This window comes from Pristiophorus japonicus, chromosome 6 (assembly GCF_044704955.1).
Source record: "Pristiophorus japonicus isolate sPriJap1 chromosome 6, sPriJap1.hap1, whole genome shotgun sequence".
Classification (NCBI taxonomy): domain Eukaryota; kingdom Metazoa; phylum Chordata; class Chondrichthyes; family Pristiophoridae; genus Pristiophorus; species Pristiophorus japonicus.
The window spans coordinates 263,253,284-263,273,674 of record NC_091982.1 but is presented as its reverse complement, the minus strand read 5'-3'; positions in this window follow the sequence as shown (position 1 = coordinate 263,273,674).

Below are 20,391 nucleotides of genomic sequence, written 5' to 3'. Positions count from 1 at the left end.
CAAATCTTTACCAATGGTGCTCTAAACTGATAACCTGGAAAAGAGCTACCCAAGGGGCACTCCACCTTTTGATGGACAAGTGTCTGGTCTCTGCAAGATCAGAAATGCCATGTCAGGGTTGGGGGCAGGGGAGAGGGGAAGAGAGGTTCGAAGAGACACAAAAATTACTGATATAGCACACATAACGGAGCTTATTAACGCTCCAACGTGCAGTGGCGTAACATCAAACAAAATTGAACTATTTCACATTTTCAAAACACAAGACAAAGTTCAGAGATCATTATAGCATGACAACATGCAACAAAGCCAGAGTAGCAATACTGCAAAGAATATTAGTTAAGCAATATAAATGTCAGCATTTGCAGGTGCAATATGTATTTTTAAAGAGTTATGCTTTTTAAAACAAGTATAAACATACAAATTTCAGTCTCTTTACAGCTTCCTCACAGATGTGCATCCCTTGAGATTCATCTACTTCCACGCCAAGACCCAAGAAGTTTAATGAGAAACAAACCCCATTGTGTCATATGACTTGAAGACACCACTGACTTATCTAATCTAAAGTGCTGTTGTGAATATGGATAGTGCATTTTGACATACTAACAAGGTATGATGTAAAACTGTATTTACATGTAGAACATGATATGTTATGTATACTGCAGTGTACATGAGTGTTGAGTTACAACAGTTAGTAGAATCTTATTGATTCTGTGTAAAATGCGTATAAGCTACAAATCATACCAGTTCATAAGCATTGTCTCTACATTTTGAAGACGTTTAAAAGCTTGGTGTAAATTTTACAGAGATGTTTTAGTTTCCCAGTTTTATAAGGTGTTTTTAAGAATTTAACACTCTTGCTTAGTAATTTTGTTCCTTCTTTGGGTGCTCCATAGCAAGTCCAGCTAACAATTCCCCATAGCCACCAGACCAAAGTCAGCAATTCAGCTAACGCAGGAATACAGGACAGCGTTATTTTATCATCTAAATCGAGTTTTGTATCTTTTTTTATTACTGTCAACTTGCAGATCTCACAATGGAACATACGGGTGTTAGATGAGTAGTGTCCAAGGTCCGTCTAATCGTTTTGGTTAACCCTTGCCACTGGACCCAGACCCAGCTCTGTCAAGCCCGTGTGGTGGCTGGTGTGCAACGGTCACCCCACGTTAAAAATCCACGCACAGACACCTTCCACCCTTCAATGTGTAGTTCAGGACCTGGAATATTAGGTCCTTCATTGAAACACCTGTGAACTCATCCCTTTTTGGCGTGGGGATACGAGGGACCACCTAAGAAGAAGTTACTTGGATCTATGATTTATTTAATGAATACCACTTTACTAGTTAATTTTTGATGTGACATTCCCATTTTGGAATGAATGTTGAATATTGAAACAAAGAATACGAGAAAGATGGAAGCAGAAGACAGGCGAAAGGAAATTACTATGAAAGCACATGTTTTACCAAGGTCATTGGGCCCAAGTTTCGGACCGTGCCTAAAACGGTGCAGCCCGGACCTGGACGCCCGTTTCTCGTGCCACAAAGTGCGCCTAAAAAAAACTCACCTATTCTCCGGCTCCCTGCAGGTCCTCTGGAGCTGGGCGCAGCGCAGCACGAGCTGTGGGGGGCGGAGCCAGGTGCCTGCGCTGAAAACAGTGCTCGGACCTCTGCACATGCGCGCTACAGTGGCCGCGCATGTGCAAGAGCTGCAGGCGCCCAAAACTGTGGGAGGGGCCCGAAGCACGCAGCCCCTGGCCCTGGCGAATGGCCTCACTGGGGCTGCGTGGATAAGGCATAAGGCTCACCTCCCACGCCCAGCTCCTGCTCCCTCCCGACCGGACTTGACTCCTGCTCTCCCCACCCCGGCGACCTGACCTCCGCTCCCCCCCCCCCACGACCTCTGCTTCCCCCCCCCCCCCGTCTGGCGACCTGACCTCCGCTCCCCCCCCCGACCCGACCTCCGCTTCCCCCCCCCACCCACCCCCCCGGTGACCCGACCTCCTCGACTCTCTCTCCCCCCACCCTGACCTCCGCGACTCTCTTCCCCCCGCCCCCCCCACCCGATTTCCGCGACCCCCCCCCGGACCCGAGACCCGACGCCACCTACCTGTAAATCCAGCCCGAAGTCTTGGGCCCGGCCGTTCAGCCTCCTTCTCTCCTTCCCTCCCTCCCTCCCCTCTTCTTCCTTCCTCCCTCCCTCTCCTCCCCTCCCCTCTCCTCCCCTTCTCTCCTCTCCCCCTCCCCTCCCCCCTCCCCTTCCCCCTTTCCTTCCCTCCCCTCCCTCCCTCCCTCTCTCCCTCTCTCCTTCCCTCCTCCCCCACCGCCCCTTCTCCTCTCCTCCTGCCCCTTCTCCTCTCCTCCTCCTCCTCCTCCTCCCCCTCCGCTCTTCCCCCTCTCCCTTCCCAACTCCTCCCCCCCTCCCCAACTCCTCCCCCCCAACTCCTCTCGCCTCCCCTCCCCAACTCCTCCCTCCCCCTCTCCCCCTCCCCAACCACCCCTCTACCTCACTCCCCCTTCCTCCCCCTCTCCCACCCACCCCCTCCTTCCCCTCCCCTCGCTGTCAGAAACACAGACACTGACAGACAGAGAGTGAGAGACACACAGACAGACAGACAGACAGAGAGATAGAGACACTGACAGAGACACACTGGGGGGTGGGGCCCGTCCCAGCATGCTGTTGGAGGACTCCCGGTGCTGCAGTCAGTGAGTAGAAAATGTTTTATTTATTGATTTTTAAATTTTTTATATTTTTTATAAATTTTTTTCTGATTGATTTATTGGTTGATTTATTGATGTATTTATCATTTATTATTGACGATGGCTCTTTATTTGTAAAACTGAAGTGTTTAATGTTGGTAAACTTCCCTTTAAACCACCACCCCCCATTCCCTACGCCTGATTTGTAACCTACGCCTGATTTTCTAAGTGTCGGCAAGGTTTTTGAGCGTACAAAAATCTAAGTTAGTTTGGAGTATGTTTTCACTGTCGAAACTTTCAAAACGGGCGTAAGTGGCCGGGCACGCCCCCTTTTGAAAAAAAATTCTGTTCCAAAATGAAACTGTTCTAACTGTCTAGAACTGGAGCAAACTAAATTGCGAGAATTGCAATTTCTAAGATACTCCATTCTAAACCAGTTGCTCCAAAAAAACAGGAGCAACTCAGGCCGAAACTTGGCCCCAATCAATCTTCCAGAATGTGATAGAGAAGAGTACAGTATACACCTAATATGTACTCAGGATTCTTTCTTGTGATTAATGAACATCAGTGGAAATTCAACATTAAATTGTTGCCTTAAACTGACAGCCAACTATTTGCGATTCCTTATATTAACTAGTTTTTTTCCGACATTTATTTATTTTTTATACTATTCTCTGGGAAGCACACAGAGGGTGCTACAACTAGTATGCTGTAGGTTAAGGATTAACAAAGAAGGTAGAGATATTAAATCTTGAAGTAATGTGACATTTTCTGATGCTGTATAGTTACATTAAAGTTTGCTGTTGTACTCCACGTATTGAATAAGATAATTTAATGGTGTTTTTGTGATAAATTTCAACGGTTGTCAGTGCTGGCAATGGAACACTTTTTCTTCTTATTGTCAGGGTTGAGCCCTCCCAGATCAGTTCGATGTGGAGAGGAGTTCCTCTAACACAGCCCCAATGATGAACGTTAACCTCAACCTCAGTAAAGTATCCTGTGCTGAATCAGTGCGCATTTCCATTTTATTAGCCCTCCTGATGGCTTTTGAAGCTGTCAATCTATTGCCAAGTTGTTGAGTGTATTGTAGAACACTGTATTGAGACTGCCTATACTTCGGAACCAAGACTCATACTGCGAGGTGGGAGGGTGGTTGGATGGACCCTTTAAATTTATGCAGCAGAGTTCTGATTTGCCTTTTAGTACTGTCAGTAGTAGTTTTCTAAATTCCAACTGCACAGTTACCGATCTGGGCTCACACACAGCCTCAGTCTTGTTGCCCTGGAAGTGGAACAAGCCCTTGCTCGGGTCAGTCTACTGCCTCTGGAACTGTGCCACATTTTGGACAAAAGGCCAATTTTTCACACAGGTTTGTTTGGTGGATGAAGCAATAAAGGACCCGCTAGCTGTATGGACTTCAGTGATGGGTAGGTGTGATCAGGTTTTGCAGTGCCAGCATCAGAATGTGTTTGCTAAATAATTTGGGAACTTCTGAGCATTTTACCCATGTCAAGTGTTGGGAGATGAGAGTCACTCCTACTTATTTACAAAATACTCCAACAAATGAAGGAAGTAATCAAAGTAACAACTAACATAGAAACATAGAAATTTATAGAAGGAGGCCATTCTGGCCCATCGTGTCCGCACCGGCCGACAAAGAGCCGCACGGCCCTCGGTCAGCAGCCCTAAAGGTTACATATAAACCTATGACAACGACGGAAAGGCAAAGAGCACCCAGCCCAACCAGTCCGTCTCACCACAACTGCGACACCCCTTATACTGAAACATTCTACACTTTACCCCAACCGGAGCCATGTGATCTCCTGGGAGAGGCAAAAACCAGATAAAAAGCCAGGCCAATTTAGGGAGAAAAATTCTGGGGAAATTCCTCACCGACCCATCCAGGAGATTGAAACTAGTCTAGGAGATCACGCTGGCCGTATTCTATTCCCTGCAGCTCTAGGTCCGTAACCCTGCAGGTTACTGCACTTTAAGTGCCCATCCAACCATCTCTTAAAAGTGGTGAGGGTTTCTGCATCCACCAGTCTTCCAGGCAGCGAGTTCCAGATCCCCACAACCCTCTGCGTAAAGAAGCCCACCCCCTAAAATCCCCTCTAAACCTTCCACCAACCACCTTAAAACTATGCCCCCTCATAATAGACCCCTCCACCAATGGAAATAGATCCTTACTATCCACTCAATATTTTGTACACCTTAATGAGGTCTTCTCTCAACCTCCCCTGTTCCAATGAGAACAAACCCAGCCTATCCAATCTGTCCTCATAGCTAAGATTCTCCATCCCAGGCAGCATCCTAGTAAATCTCCTCTGCACCCTCTCTAGTGCAATCACGTCCTTCCTATAATACGGCGACCAGAACATTGGAATTCACAGTTTTACATATTTATATGTTACATATTATGCCTTAAATATAGTGTATACTTATTCTAGACGTGTGTAGACTTCATTGTGGACCAGGCTCAGGCTGAGTGACAGGCTACCATGAGGGTAAGTATCTGAGCTTGGTGAAAATAAATCGATGCTGTTGTGCTCTGGGGAAAATATCACTCCCCATGTCTTACACTTATGGACCCTGAGCAGTGCTTATTATTGACGCTTATTATTTAAACATAAATGGTACAACAACTTCAGGCGAGGGGCTGATACGCGATTACATGCTAATATCCAAAAGCTGCTGTCCGAGTTGCACCACTCCGCTGTTAGAATCATAGAAATTTACAGTACAGAAGGAGGTCATTCAGCCCATTGAGTCTGTGCTGGCCAAAAAAGAGCTATTCCACCTAATCCCATTTTCCAGCACTTGGTCTGTAACCTTGTAGATTATGACATTTCTAGTGCATATTCAAGTACTTTTTAAATGCAATCAGGGTTTCTGCCTCTACCATCCTTTCAGGTACTGAGTTTAAGCCCTCCATCACTCTCTGAGGGAAAAATCTTCTCCTCAAATTCCCTCTAATTCTTCTTTCAATTACTTTAAATCTATGCCACCTGGTTGTTGACCTTCCTGCCCACTCTATCCAAACCCCTCATAATTTTATACATCTCAATTAAATCTCCCCTCAGCCTCCTCTGTTCCAAAGAAAACAACCCCAGCCTATCCAATCTTTCCTCACAGCTAAAATTCTCTAGTTCCGGCAATATCCTCGTAAATCTCCTCTGTACCCTCTCTAGTGCAATCACATCATTCCTGTATTGTGGTGAGCAGAGCTGCACGCAGTACTCTAGCTGTAGTCTAACTAGTGTTTTATACAGTTATAGCATAACTTCCCTGTTTTATATTCTATGCCTCAGCTAATAAAGGAAAGTATCCCGTATACCTTTTTAACCACCTTATTTAGCTGTCCTGTTGCCTTCAGGGATCTGTGGACATGCACTCCAAGGTCCCTCTGTTTCTCGATACTTCTCAGTGTCCTATCTCTTATTGTTAGCTCTCCCCAAATGCATTACCTCACACTTCTCGGGATTGAATTCCATTTAGCACTTTTCTGCCAGTCCATTGATATCTTCCTGCAGTCTGCAGCTTTCTTCTTCACTATCAACCACACGGCCAATTTTTGTATCATCTGCAAACTTCTTAATCATACCCCCTAGCTTTGTGAGAGTGGCATTTCACTGTCTGCCTCACCATTGAAGTTGCTGTACTTGCGTGTTAGATACAAACTAAACTCATCACAGAAAGTTAAGACTAGTCATTACCTGTTCATTACCTGTAAGTACCTGTTCATTACTGCTAATCAACCTCTCTGGCACTGAAAATTAACTATTAAAAGTGTGGTCTCTCATTCTTTCAAGCATCAATTGCTGTTGCAGATTTTTTAAATGTCATTTAAAATTTTAAATATTTTTTCCCTTTTCCTTTCTGTCTCTTTTTCCCTCTCTCTTAATCCAATCTTTCTTTCCCTCTCTTTAATTCTCTTTTTGTACCTGATTTGACATTGAATTCACCCACTCTAATTTATATCTTCTCCGTCCCTCCTCTGTTTATGTCTCAATCCTTCACTCTGATTGGATCAAGGGATATGCAATTGTTTATTCTGTTCACTCAGGTCCCAGATGACCTGTTTTCTTCATTTCCCTGAGTGGAGCTCGAATCTGTAGAACATACCACAGGGAAGTTGCAGAAACTGCAAATGTGGGTCAGCGATTACTGTATATTTAATACAATCACACAAATGTGTGATGCACAATATTTTCAGTGTCTAGATATTTTGGGGGAATGAAAATCTCCTGTGAAGGTTATCATTATCCTGGAGTGAGAGGTTTATAAACACCTATCCAAAATAACATTACAGTTATAACATTTACTGCAGTTCTTGAGCTTTTTTCGCTATAAGCAAATTAGAAATATTATTACCGAAGTAGTTCAATGTTTTTTTAATTGCCTTTTTGCCATTCATTAGTATTGAGCAATCCACCTGAACATGTGCCTCTTTCAGAAAAGCGAAGAACAATTTTCAGGAGAAGATTACGTCCAAAATAGTTGCTTAGAAAAGATAGCAATAAGCAATAACAGTGAAATAAGGGACACAGATTTGTTTCTCAGATTCCCAGAGGCATCCTATTAAACCAATCTGCGTCTATACATCTTTATTTTGCATTTAATGTTGCTAAAGGATAGGACATATATGCTTCTTTGCTGAATCGGGCATCGTTTTTGAAAATAACTAGAGGTGCATTTATGCTGGAACTTTAATGCTAATGTAAAACATTTTAAGTGAGTCTGAAGTGGCACTGCAAGTCTGGACAATAGTAAAACACGGCGGGTGCTGGAATCCGAAACAAAAATAGAAAACGCTGGAAACGCTCAGCAGGCCAGGCTGAAACAGTTCACGTTTCAGGTCTGAGACGCTAACTGTTTCTCTCTCCACAGTGTAAGTTTGAAGTAAGGTTCTGATCGGGTTCTCACCCGAGGAGGTAGTCGAAAAACATTTTGATTTGACATTGCAGAGAAAGAAAGAACTTGAAATTATATGGCAGCTTATCACATCCTCAGGATGTGAAAGTACTTCGCAAGCAATGGATTACTTCTGAAGTGCAGTTGTTATGTAGGAAATGTATGTCATGTCAACTTTATTATGTCAAAAGTGTTATTGAGTGCTCGTTAAACTCACCTAGAGCCGATTCCAATGTAATAAGTGTGTGGATGCACTTAGTTATTAAAACGTTTAGCACTTACATTGGTAGCTAAACTATTCTAAGTTGTATTATGCTCCCTGATCTCAGAGTTCAAAGCATACAACCTGGTAAATATGATGAATTCCCTCCAAAATGTAGCAAGCCACAAAACATAGGAGTTGAAATTCCTCTTTTAAAGAAAATCCAGATATTGCCAGTTTTTTTGACATAATGAATAGCTTCCCAGTGAAATCACATTCTCAGAAACCCCATGACTCAATTCTACACTAAAAGAGGAATTTCGGGCCCAAGGTTGTCACCCTCCCCCACTCTGATTCCTCCCTTCCTGTTACTGGTTCAAATGCCCACACAAAGGTTTTTCCTAGGCTCGCATGATCACTGCATGAGAACTAATCGAAGGAACCTTAAACATAAATTTCAATAGCCTTTCAGTAAAATGAAAGATTTCAGTAGCATTCTGTATTCTTGCAGATGAACGTAGGCCTAGAAGTTTGTTTGGGGCGGTTGTGCGAAAGGGCGGTATTGGATCAACTGCCCGTTATATGCAGCACCAGATATTCCATGGACTGCAATGGGACTGAATATCAGGCGCCGCGTATAACAAAGGGCCGATGCATTATCGCCCGTTTTGTGCCACGGCCTGAGATAAATTTCGAGGCCATAAAGTGCTCCCATATGAACAATAGTTTGATTTTTTTCAAATCTCAAGCTGTATGTTGTGTTTATCAGTTGCCGCACAACAGCCAAAGTAAGTTGAGGAAAAACTGCTGCACACGAGTGTGACTCAACCACACCATGGAAAGAAGCAGCAAGGGAACTATATTGTTTCGCCAACCTGTTTGTTTCTGAAGTGTCAACAACATAAATGCTTTTCTGATCTGGCAAACATAAATGTATATTTTTAAATTGAATTGAATGCCAGATGTAATACTAAACATAATAGTGTTAAAAGCCGGAGCTTTTGCTCATCCTCATTCACACCTACAGCAGTTTGTATCAGTATTACCTATCAACTAATCTGTAAACGAGTCACTTTTATGGCTTGTGAGCGCAGCATACCTTCAGCAGTAGATCCAGATTCTCAGCTTTACTATTCTATTAATGTCCAACTAAACAGCCCTAATTGACAGCTTAATATTCACTATTTCAGGTGGATATTGGTGGATAATAGTAAACTGCAGATAATTGAGAGCCACCACACCTCTGGGCTTACATCAAAGGAATGCAGATGTGCCCAACATAAATAACAAAAGAAACTTTGCCCTGGAAATGAAGGTGAGTGATATTATTGTACAAACACTTAATGCACCACTATCAAATTCCTCTCTCTGCTATTTTAAGAGGCCCCCTGTTTATTTTAAATGAATGAATACTACGAAAATAGTGAAGAAAGGAATCTAATAAAAACACATCATGTATTCCTGCAATGACATTGCTCATTTCCAGGCTATTGTGGAAATGAAACACAAATAACAAAAGATAAAACCGGGGAATGTATTATACCTTTACCTGTATCTCACTGTACTGTACTGAAAGTTTGACATTGTGAGTGAATACAAGTGCTAGAAAAAAATCTGCTTCCTTTTAATTTTAAACTCCCCCTTCAACATTCAACAAATCGAAAAATCCACAAAATAAAAAAAAAATTTTTTTCTTACCCAGAGTATTTTGCCACAAAGACACAGAAAACACCAGGAAGATTTGTTGAGCAAACAATATCATGGTCGTTTCTTTCAGAGCTCCGAGGAGACAACAGCCATTAACGATTCAAGGTGACAGAACACTACTCGTGCTCCTAATACTCAGGCTGCCTGCAGCTCATTTTCTCCACAAGTGAGTAACGACCATGCCTTGGTTGCAAGTCAGTACCCACCGCCCCCACAACAAGCCAAAACCAACGCTTCTGCTGAACTTTGCTGACTGGGAGCTCCCCCTGCTTGCTTTGCAGATCTCACATATTCTTTTAATATGGCACAGGTAACTGAGGGCGGTCGCTGATATGACGTGGTCCTCCCATTCGGAGGGCTACCCATTACGATATTTGCTTACAGCGTCCCCCTTGCTATTGATTCCCGAAACATGTAGCACAATTACTGCACTCCCTACCCGCGCACTTTCCCCACACTTTCCTACATAATAAACAGCATAGCTCAAACAAAATAAATGATAAATGCTAACTGGGACATCCCTTTTAGGGACATTTTCTTCACTACCGATAGCAAAGAAATGTATTTGTATAAATAGTGTTGCACTTAAATGATTCAAATTCACTTCCATCAAGATGTCCTGTATGGTGTATGTAGACACCGTTAATAAATGACTCCATGAGGTAGGGTATGATACTAAAACTGTGTAGACTTGTAGTCCTTTATTTTCAGCTCCTCGAGTGAAGATTACAAGCTGTGAACTCCTTTATATACTGGGTTACCTGCAGTGTGCAGGTAACCCTTAGATCTCCAACAGCAGCACCCTCTGGTGTACAGGTAAGGTGTGTACATTGTAAGGGTGCAGACATTTAGAGACCGCATGGATGAACTACAACAATTGTACATCCCTATCTGGCGTAAAAATAAAAAAGGGAAGGTGGCTCAACCGTGGCTATCAAGGGAAATCAGGGATAGTATTAAAGCCAAGGAAGTGGCATATAAATTGGCCAGAAATAGCAGTGAACCTGGGGACTGGGAGAAATTTAGAACTCAGCAGAGGAGGACAAAGGGTTTGATTAGGGCAGGGAAAATAGAGTACGAGAAGAAGCTTGCAGGGAACATTAAGACGGACTGCAAAAGCTTCTATAGATATGTAAAGAGAAAAAGGTTAGTAAAGACAAACGTAGGTCCCCTGCAGTCAGAATCAGGAGAAGTCATAACGGGGAACAAAGAAATGGCAGACCAATTGAACAAGTACTTTGGTTCAGTATTCACGAAGGAGGACACAAACAACCTTCCGGATATAAAAGGGGTCAGAGGGTCTAGTAAGAAGGAGGAACTGAGGGAAATCCTTATTAATCGGGAAATTGTGTTGGGGAAATTGATGGGAATGAAGGCCGATACATCCCCAGGGCCTGATGGACTGCATCCCAGAGTACTTAAGGAGGTGGCCTTGGAAATAGTGGATGCATTGACAGTCATTTTCCAAAATTCCATTGACTCTGGATCAGTTCCTATGGAGTGGAGGGTAGTCAATGTAACCCCACTTTTTAAAAAAGGAGGGAGAGAGATAACAGGGAATTATAGACCGGTCAGCCTGACATCGGTAGTGGGTAAAATGATGGAATCAATTATTAAGGATGTCATAGCAGCGCATTTGGAAAGAGGTGACATGATAGGTCCAAGTCAGCATGGATTTGTGAAAGGGAAATCATGCTTGAAAAATCTTCTGGAATTTTTTGAGGATGCTTCCAGTAGAGTGGACAAGGGAGAACCAGTTGATGTGGTGTATTTGGACTTTCAGAGGTCCCACACAAGAGATTAATGTGCAAAGTTAAAGCACATGGGATTGGGGGTAGTGTGCTGACGTGGATTGAGAACTGGTTGTCAGACAGGAAGCAAAGAGTAAGAGTAAGAGTAAATGGGTACTTTTCAGAATGGCAGGCAGTGACTAGTGGGGTACCGCAAGGTTCTGTGCTGGGGCCCCAGCTGTTTACATTGTACATTAATGATTTAGACGAGGGGATTAAATGTAGTATCTCCAAATTTGCAGATGACACTAAGTTGGGTGGCAGTGTGAGCTGCGAGGAGGATGCTATTAGGCTGCAGAGTGACTTGGATAGGTTAGGTGAGTGGGCAAATGCATGGCAGATGAAGTATAATGTGGATAAATGTGAGGTTATCCACTTTGGTGGTAAAAACAGAGAGACAGACTATTATCTGAATGGTGACAGATTAGGAAAAGGGGAGGTGCAAAGAGACCTGGGTGTCATGGTACATCAGTCATTGAAGGTTGGCATGCAGGTACAGTAGGCAGTTAAGAAAGCAAATAGCATGTTAGCGAGGGGATTTGAGTGCAGGGGCAGGGAGGTGTTACTACAGTTGTACAGTCCTTGGTGAGGCCACACCTGGAGTATTGTGTACAGTTTTGGTCTCCTAACTTGAGGAAGGACATTCTTGCTATTGAGGGAGTGCAGCGAAGGTTCACCAGACTGTGTGTGTGTCCTGAAAGGGCCATCACATTCGTTCCAAAGGTCCAGGCTACATGGTCAGGTAGCCTGCTGGACCTGGGGGTCTCCCACAGGGGGATTCCATTGGCATCAGCATTGTCCCTGTAGGACCCAATGTCCTTTGGCAGTGTCCTATCGGTACACATGACACCTTGGCTCTGATCACACATAGTCGAGCCTACATTGTACATTCTAGCACTTGCATCACTTTTGGGTGTCCTGGTCTCAACAGACATGGTTACATTAGGCATTTCAAACTCTCTATCATAATTGTTAAGCATAATAAACTTGCTCTTAACCTTACTGATACCTGCATTCTTCTCATTAGTCACATTAGTTAAACCAGCATCACAATTCATGGTTACATTGCATACATTTTCATACTTGCACCCTTTAATTGCATCTTTATCTTTAAAGTCCTTGTACTCAAATAGTTGAAACTGTCCCTTTAAATTTCTTTGGTTACCGGTCTCCTTTAAGGGAGCCTCCCAATCCAATTGGCCGCTCAGTGCCACGTGTCGCTCATCGAACGCTGCCCCTCGTGGTACGGCCGCCATCTTCTGGCTCTCCTTCAGGTAGGCTGTGGTGGCCTTTTCTTCCACAGGTTCGACCCTGGACGTTGGGAGTCCACTTCCTTCGACGCAGTTCACCTCTTGGAGTCCTGCCCCGGCCCAGAAAGTGGAGTTTGGATCCTCGGTCCCGGAGATTTCGCCACGGTGTTGTGGAGTCGTCGCCGTGCCGTCGAGCTGGACAGTGGGATCTCTGGATGCAGCGATGGATCCAGGATCGAGGTTGATTGCCGGAGACCAGAGGCCGTTGCCACTTCGCCGGATGTGGACCGGGTTGATCCAATTCCTGCCCAGCAGCGTGGGACCGTCGCCGGCTACAATCCACAGGGGGAGTTTGTTCAACACGCCGCCCTGGGAGACCTGGACATCCACGCTGCCAACGATTTGGATTTTTACCTTTGTTGTAGGTGAGCAGCTGCGCCTGGACAGGAGACAGTTCTGGTCGATTGGCGGGATTTATACAAAGTTTGTCAAAGGTCGTTTGGCTCATCACAGACTGGCTCGCCCCTGTATCGATTTCCATGGAGACTGGGACCCCATCGATGTCCACTTCCATCGTCCATGGAGAACTTTCGGTGGAGAAGGTATAAACTTCATACTCTTCTTCTAGGGTTTGAACAACTTCACCATCATCTGTGTCGGAGCCCCGGTGATCAGCCAACTCATCAGAGACGCGGTGAGTGAAGCTTTTTCTGCACATTCTTTGGAGGTGCCCTTTCTCTTTGCGGCCTTTGCAGGTATAGTCTTTGTAGCGGCACTGGTGGGCCCTGTGGTTTCCTCCACAGCGCCAGCACGGGGCCATCCGGTTTACTCCATGTGGCGGACTCAGGGTTGCTGGACTCGGGGCAGCCTTCCTGCCTTTGGAAGTGTCCATGCGGTGCACTGAGCTCACTGGTTTAGAGTCCTGGGTCAGTATTCGCCTGGAGTCGCTGGCCGAAACCATGTAGGCCTGGCTCACTTGGATTGTTTTCTGCAGGGTGACCGAGAGCAACTTGTGCAGGAGGCCTTCGTGGTCGGTTCTGATGACGAATATGTCCCTTAGGGCTTCATTTAGGTGGTCTCCAAAATTACACGGAGCAGCTAATCTTCTTAGCTGTGCAGCATACTTAGCAATTTCTTGGCCCTCAGGTCGCCGGTAAGTGTAGAACCGGTGCCTGGCTGTGAGGATGTGTTCTTTCGGTTTTAGTTGTTCCTGTATGAATGTTACAAGTTCCTCATAGCTTTTGGTGGTTGTCTTCACTGGGGCTAGCAAGTCCCTGATGAGACAATGGATGGTGGGCCTACAACTGCTGAGCAGGATGGCCCTGTGCTTGTTCGGTCGTGTAGCCGGTGTGTCCCCGTCCAGGTCGTTGGCTATGAAAAAATGTTCCAATCTTTCCACAAAAGCGTCCCAATCTTCCCCCTTTGTAAATTGCTGAAAATTGCTGAGGTTAGACATGTTGAGCGTGTAGTTCATGACCTTGTATCCTTGTCGCCAGTTGTGGTGTATGTAGACACCGTTAGTAAATGACTCCACGAGGTAGGGTATGACACTAAAACTGTGTAGACCTGTAATCCTTTATTTGCAGCTCCTCGAGTGAGGACACCAAGCTTTAGATACTGGGTTACCTGTGCAGGTAACCCTTAGGTCTCCAATAGCAGCACCCTCTGGTGTACAGGTAAGGTGTGTACAGTGTAAGAGCGCATTCAGTGTTGCATAACAGTGTCACAGACATCACACAGTAAACAGGCATGCATATACAACACATCAAGATGTCCTGATTAACCAGCTATGACAAGACAGAAAGATCTGCATTCAGCTTCTGCTCATCTTTGGTCTGAACAGAAGAAGTTGGTTGAAGAAGATTGTCTCTCCAGTGGGGAATATTTGGGCAGCCTCAGTTCCAGGGACAAACAGAATGCTTGGAAGGCTCACCTCAAGAGTTATCTACGATTGCAACTTTTCAGTATGTCCAATTTTTTTAATCACTTTTTTATTAAGTGTTAATATTTTATTGTGGTAAGAGGATCATTGAAACAATTGAATGCACTTCAGTTCACCTTCTCCATATACCGAAGTCACTTTACTAGGCACCAACATCCCATTCAGAAAGGTCCTTATCCAGTCAAGGCCCTGTCAGGCTCTCATTGCAATTACAATGATTGTTTTTACTGTTGTTACTCAGTACTTGAGAAGCACTAGTGTTAAGTGGAGTACTGCAATCACACTGCCCACTCACAAAGCTGTGGAGTGGGAATGGCACGGGGTTTGCATGCTCAAACACAAATACACACACACACACATACACACATACACACATATACACACGCACGCACACACACACACACATATACACACATACACACATACACACACGCACGCACACACACACACACACACACACATACACATACACACATAAACACACGCACGCACGCACACACACACACGCCGCACGCACGCACACACATACACACATATACATATACATACACACACAGATACACATACACACATATACAAACACACACACACACGCACATACACATACACACATATACATGCATGCACACATACACATACACGCACACACATACACACACACATGCACACATGCACACATGCACACACACACACATACACACATGCACACACACATACACATACATATATACATCCACACACACACGCACATGCACACACACACACACACACACACACACACATACACGCATGCACACGCACACACACTCACACTCAAACTCACACATACATATCATCATCATAGGCAGTCCCTCAAAATCGAGGAAGACTCTCTTCCACTCTAAAAGTGAGTTTTCAGGTGACTGTACAGTCCAGTATGGGAATTACAGTCTCTGTCACAGGTGGGACAGACAGTGGTTGAAGGAAAGGGTGGGTGGGACTGGTTTGCCGCACGCTCCTTCCGCTGCCTGCGCTTGTTTTCTGCATGCACTCGGCGACAAGACTCGAGGTGCTCAGCGCCCTCCTGGATGCTCTTCCTCCACTTTGGGCAGCCTTTGGCCAGGGACTCCCAGATGTCGGTGGGGATGTTGCACTTTATCAAGGAGGCTTTGAGGGTGTCCTTGAAATGTTTCCTCTGCTTGCCGCATAAAAGTTCCGAGTAGAGCGCTTGCTTTGGGAGTCTTGTGTCAGGCATGCGGACAATGTGGCCCGCCCAACGGAGCTGGTCGAGTGTGGTCAGTGCTTCGATGCTGGGGATGTTGCCCTGGTCGAGGACACTGACGTCGGTGCATCTATCCTCCCAAGGGATTTGCAGGATCTTGCGGAGACATCGTTGATGGTATTTCTCCAGCGATTTGAAGTGTCTCCTGTATACGGTCCACGTCTCTGAGCCATAAAAGAGCTAACGACTGCTGGACAGACCACCGCCTAATCCGTTCTGTCATCAACATTAATATAGCCCCAAAGCAACAACGGCAGCAGAAGCAATGCCGCAGAAAAATCAATGCCCCAGCGAAGAGAGCCCTATACAGCCATCACCTCACTGCCAACCTGGTGACCCTCGATGACCCCAAGGCGCAGAATATGATGGCAAGATGGTGGATGGGATAGCAGCTCCGTAGGGAGCTCTCCCCGAACAAACCTTCCTCTGGCCATTTGCTACCATCTTTCACCTCTCTCTTCTTCAAACTCCCACCCCCCACTGTTTAAGTCCCCTTATCCCTAACTTCGCCCCCCAAAGTATTTTCTTACCTCTAAAATTGTGCTGCAAGGGTCCACTGCCCACTGCCCATCCCCTATCCCGACTCACCTTCCAGATCGACCTATCTGCTGCCAAATCCCTTCAACTGGATCCTCGCTTCTTGCTCCCCATTGGCCGACTCAGCTGGTCCAACCGATCCCCGGTGATCTCAACGGCGGTGACCCACCGACTAGCTCTAACGACAGGTTTGTACCCTACCTTCAATTCTCACTCTCACACACGAGCCTTCCCCGCTTCGGGCCTTCCTCCCACCGGCGATGTTTGGACCTTCCTCCCACTGGCGATGTTCGGACCTCCCTCCCTCCGGCGATGTTCGGACCTCCCTCCCACCGGCGATGTTTGGACCTTCCTCCCTCCGGCGATGTTCAGACCTCCCTTCCTCCGGCGATGTTCGGACCTCCCTCCCTCCGGCGATGTTTGGACCTTCCTCCCTCCGGCGATGTTCGGACCTCCCTTCCTCCGCCGATGTTTGGACCTTCCTCCCTCCGGCGATGTTCGGACCTCCCTCCCTCCGGCGATGTTCGGACCTCTCTCCCTCCGGCGATGTTTGGACCTTCCTCCCACCGGCGATGTTCGGACCTCCCTCCCTCCGGCGATGTTTGGACCTTCCTCCCACCGGCGATGTTTGGACCTCCCTCCCTCCAGCGATGTTCGGACCTTCCTCCCACCGGCGATGTTCGGACCTCCCTCCCACCGGCGATGTTTGGACCTTCCTCCCACCGGCGATGTTTGGACCTCCCTCCCTCCGGCGATGTTCGGACCTTCCTCCCTCCGGCGATGTTTGGACCTCCCTCCCACCGGCGATGTTTGGACCTCCCTCCCACCGGCGATGTTTGGACCTCCCTCCCTCCGGCGATGTTTGGACCTTCCTCCCTCCGGCGATGTTCGGACCTCCCTCCCTCCAGCGATGTTCGGACCTCCCTCCCTCCGGCGATGTTTGGACCTTCCTCCCTCCGGCGATGTTCGGACCTCCCTCCCTCCGGCGATGTTCGGACCTCCCTCCCTCCAGCGATGTTCGGACCTTCCTCCCACCGGCGATGTTTGGACCTTCCTCCCTCCGCCGATGTTCGGACCTCCCTCCCTCCAGCGATGTTCGGACCTCCCTCCCTCCGGCGATGTTTGGACCTTCCTCCCTCCGGCGATGTTCGGACCTCCCTCCCTCCGGCGATGTTTGGACCTCCCTCCCACCGGCGATGTTCGGACCTCCCTCCCTCCGGCGATGTTTGGACCTTCCTCCCTCCGGCGATGTTCGGACCTCCCTCCCTCCGGCGATGTTTGGACCTCCCTCCCTCCGGCGATGTTTGGACCTTCCTCCCTCCGGCGATGTTCGGACCTCCCTCCCTCCGGCGATGTTTGGACCTCCCTCCCACCGGCGATGTTTGGACCTCCCTCCCTCCGGCGACGTCCTGGCCTTCCTTCCTTCAGCAACATAAATATACACATACACACACAGTGCTGCTTACAGGCATCCAACTGCTGATGAATGTACTAACTGAGTGGAGATGATAAGACAAGCAACTAATCTTAGTTACCAATTGAATGGCTGTCTCGCTTTAACTTTTAAAAAGTCCAGTAAAGGCTAGATTTAATCCAGCAGCAGTCTGCTGATGTGAAGCAAATGAACATAAGAACATAAGAACATAAGAATTAGGAACAGGAGTAGGCCATCTAGCCCCTCGAGCCTGCTCTGCCATTCAACAAGATCATGGCTGATCTGGCCGTGGACACAGCTCCACTTACCCGCCCGCTCCCCGTAACCCTTAATTCCCTTATTGGTTAAAAATCTATCTTTCTGTGACTTGAATACATTCAATGAGCTAGCCTCAACTGCTTCCTCGGGCAGAGAATTCCACAGATTCACAACCCTCTGGGAGAAGAAATTCCTTCTCAACTCAGTTTTAAATTGGCTCCACTGTATTTTGAGGCTGTGCCCCCTAGTTCTAGTCTCCCCGACCAGTGGAAACAACCTCTCTGCCTCTATCTTGTCTATCCCTTTCATTATTTTAAATGTTTCCATAAGATCACCCCTCATCCTTCTGAACTCCAACGAGTAATGACCCAGTCTACTCAATCTATCATCATAAGGTAACCCCCTCATCTCCAGAATCAGCCTAGTGAATCGTCTCTGTACCCCCTCCAAAGCTAGTATATCCTTCCTTAAGTAAGGTGACCAAAACTGCACGCAGTACTCCAGGTGCGGCCTCACCAATACCCTATATAGTTGCAGCAGGACCTCCCTGCTTTTGTACTCCATCCCTCTCGCAATTAATCCATCCCTCTCGCAATGAATCCATCCCTCTTGCAATGGAGTCCACAGCTTGAATTTTTTCTTATTGGAACTCAAGGTATAATATATAATGACAGCAGTAACTGTGGACTAGGTATAAAATTGATTATTAAATCATTTATCCTCTGTGGAACTAGACTTCCAATGGTTGGCAAAATAACTGCTGTGGCTAGTGGTTCCTCGATGGTGCTGGATTCATTGATCTCTATTGGCCCGGGTGATATTTGTTATAGTCAGATTAGCAAATGGTTGCTTAATTCAAATACTAAAATAGCCAGATTAGCATAGTCTAGGGGCAGTATTTTCTGATCAAAGCATTCCCCTCAGCTCTGTCTGAATATAACTTTGATTTTGTTGCTTTGAACTGTTGTCTCTTTCACTCCATGATGTCAATTACCACGAGTAGCTACCCAAGTGCTGCAAGGGCTTTATCTATTTCAATAAAGCCAGCACTTCAAACTCCACTGATAATCAATCCAAAGCCATGCAAACCTTGAAAAAAATAGGCTAACTGCGTAAGCTCCATACTCCGCCAGTAGAAGATTTCTTGGAGTCAGGCAGTTCTGGACTGAGCTCATTAAAACAAATGGTAAATTCTCTGGGTGAACTTCATTGATTAGTGACTATGATAGAATATTAGCAGCTGCAGAGATATGAACCAGAAGAAGATACATTTGAGCAAAAGAGTCCCTATATTATAGTATTTTTAATAGACTTTCATAACAATGAATGTGAAAAAATTAAGCTTTTAAGGTACAGTGCAGTTAAACTAGAAGTGGCTGTATTTTGAATAATCTAGACAAATCAAAATTCACTACCTGTATTTATTCACAGGTGTGTGACTGCAGGCAATGGTAACCTAATAATCACTACAAGAATTAATCAGGTAGTAATTAGTTTAGGCCCGTTTACAGGCCTGAAATAGTCAGTGCACTGTTTGCCAGAAGATGGGGAGCTGAGACCTAATCAAAATTGGGCCTCAGGCTTCATCAGCATGTTGTGGGTGAGCTGCGGATGCCAATCAGCCATCGAGAGGCAGCTTGCCAGCAGCAGCCATCCAGTAGATCCAGGAGAGGGGGTGGAGGGAAACGGGTGGGGGATTGCGAGCCGGCAGAGGCCTTCATCGTACGCTGGAGCTGGAAGGACCATTGCTGCTCCCCCCCCCCACCCACTGGCTCCACATAAAGGTAAGGTTACATTTTTTTACTGACCTTGAGGCCAAATTAGGGGGTTGAAATTGCCCTGTTTTGCAATGCCTGTTAGTGCTTCCGGGGAGCACCAACGGGGTGCAAAACGGTTTTCACCCAGGGGCTGGCTTCCGCAAAATCGTGCAGGAGTTAGCAGAGCCGCTGCCATGGAGCGCCATGACATCATCAGCGTGTGCGGCGACCCCTTAGTGCCGTGTGCCAAGCCCATTCCGCCCCATGTCAGACATTGCCCTGCGCCCCACAAGGCTGCCACGAGTGACACTGTGTTTCCATCTACTCCCACTTGGCCTCAAATACATAGACTGCTGAAGCAGTCTTTCGTTTCAAATGCAGTAAACATGTGCAAAGCACCTTTTCCATTCTTGGTTAACTATTAAATTCACAACTAACCGGTTAAAAGTTTGTCTCTCTCTCAAACAGATGTTTTAATCAATTAGCAGTCACAATATAGATTCAGGTGTGCGTGTCATACAAGACTATTGTTGATTCTGCTTAGTATTATCTCATGTTAGTCTCGATAGTCAGGCATTGTCATTCCAGTTGTTTCCATCGATTAGACCTTGGCACCAGGTGCTAATCATTTCAAACTTTAAAATA